This window comes from Chrysochloris asiatica, unplaced genomic scaffold (genome assembly GCF_000296735.1).
Source record: "Chrysochloris asiatica unplaced genomic scaffold, ChrAsi1.0 scaffold00153, whole genome shotgun sequence".
NCBI classification, from domain to species: domain Eukaryota; kingdom Metazoa; phylum Chordata; class Mammalia; order Afrosoricida; family Chrysochloridae; genus Chrysochloris; species Chrysochloris asiatica.
In genome coordinates this window covers 2,765,098-2,767,167 of record NW_006408671.1, presented here as the reverse complement: position 1 = coordinate 2,767,167, position 2,070 = coordinate 2,765,098, and the positions used below count along the sequence as shown (strand labels likewise).

At 42.3% G+C, this 2,070-nt stretch overlaps 1 pseudogene; it reads left to right on the top strand.

The window, feature by feature from the left end:
- The first annotated feature begins 381 nt into the window (after nucleotides 1–381).
- The window catches only part of LOC102825527, a 2,423-nt pseudogene continuing 734 nt past the window's right edge, over nucleotides 382–2,070 (top strand).

Here is a 2,070-nt window from a genome sequence, read left to right as displayed (position 1 = left end):
GACAGGAAATGAGGAGAGGGAGCCCAAGGAGTCACACCAGCCAGGTCCACAAATACCTCATCATGGTGGAGTCAATTTGGGCAGGGGGGGAGGGAGAAGGTGGAGACAAAGATATACCTGTAAAATCCAACCAATCTACAGGTTTTATTTTTTCTAAACACAAAAGCTCTTCTGATTCTAAATGGTCCAATAGATGTATCTTGAGTCAATCTGAGTAACAAGCTAATCACCCACTGAGCATGTGGACAAACCAGTTTGACACACTTTTTCTCTCCATTGACTATAACTATGTAAACTCAGTACCATAGTGGACAGCAAGTATAGAGGCAGCAGAGATCGTTGAGCAGGTGAAATGAGGAGCAGCTGAGAGAGGGGACTAGCATGCAGGTACAAACAGATCTTACAACAAGGAGAATCGTTCTTGAGCAGTTGGTCACATATGGACAACAGCAATGACAGTATTTTAACAGTAACAACAACAACGTGGGCTTGTTCAAACCTTCTTTGGGACACCTGACTGATTAGAAACACATGTGCTCAGAACCAGGACAGAACTCAGGAGGCTGTCACAGGACTCTGAGTAGTGAAACAGCAGATCAAGAGGAGGAGGGGGTGAATACTACCTTTGAAATCAACAAACCACCAGTTCTAGGAAGTTGGAGGGAGGAATCAATCAAAATAAAAGATTTGTAAGTCTATTCATCACAACATTATCTAAACTGTGAAAAACAACAACAACAAAAAAAAAAAAACCCCAGAAACCATCTAAGTGGTTCACAACAGGAAAATGGTCAGGTAGATGTCAACTGATAACCACAAAACTCTAAAAACAGGTTATTTTTACAGAATTGTTCAGCACCTGGGAAAATGCTTCAAAGAACAAATGAAAAAAGCTGGATATCTATGAAAACAACCTGTTTTTCCACTCCCAGGCTGGTCAGAAAAGCAAACCAGTGTGTGTGTGTGTGTGTGTGTGTGTGTATGGTGGTAGTGGTAGGAGGGGGGAACAGGCCAATGACACACATAGCAGGGTCTACACTTGAATGCTTTCTGTCCAGTGGCAAGCCTCCAACTGATTCCAGAGTGCTAAGAGAACCCTGAGGTGAGGGAGTGGGTGGTGAGTGGTTGTGCCACAGGATTTCTCCTCTGCCTGGTCTACAAATGCCACAGGTGGCCAGAGTAGATAGCTAGGGTAGATAGGGAGACTCCCACCAGCCTTTCCCTAAAGCCTGCTTTCAATAGGCTCTCAGCAGCAGTAGGCCCCAGGGGGCAGGAGAAATGACCTGGTGAGCACAGGCACTCAATCCCATGGGTCCATGAGAGAGAAGAGGACACCCTTTTCCCAGACAGCTACCTCTTTATTCTCACAGGGTAGTCGCAGCTCATTTCCCCATGCTGTTCACCTCTGACCACTCTGAGACACACTCATTCTAACCAATTTTACCTAGTCAACAATCACATCTCCTTTTCCAAGCCTTTGTCTGAGCACACGGATACACAGGTACACATCTAAATATAACCCACCCTAACCTGCTTCCAAGGCCTCCGGCTGAGCCGGAGAAAGATGCAATGTTAGGAATGGTCTCACTCAATTTAACAGAAAATGTGAACTAAATAAGATAACATTGTCACCAAATGACTGAAAATGTTTTTTTTTTTTTTTTTTTGTGTGTGTGACTTTTAATCTAATAATAAAGTACCCCTCCCTTATCTTTTTGTTACTCTGACTTTTTGAGAAACCCAGACAATTGTCCCACATTCTAGATTGATCTCTTTGCTTCCTTAAAGCATTTTTAGCTATTTTATATAACACCTGGATTCCCTACAAGTGGGAAATAACTTCAAAAGATCCCATGCATTCAATATATACATTTTCATTCAAATATTCTATAGTTGAGTTGTTTTGTGACTTTCTATCACATCTTAAGACATACAACATTAGGAAGATCCACCAACAGAAATATGTAGATTGCAATGTTGGTGCTGTTGTTAAGTGATGTTGAGTCAATTTTGACTCATAACAATATCTTTGGGGTTTCTGAGGAGCAGCTGGTGGGTTTGAATTGGTGA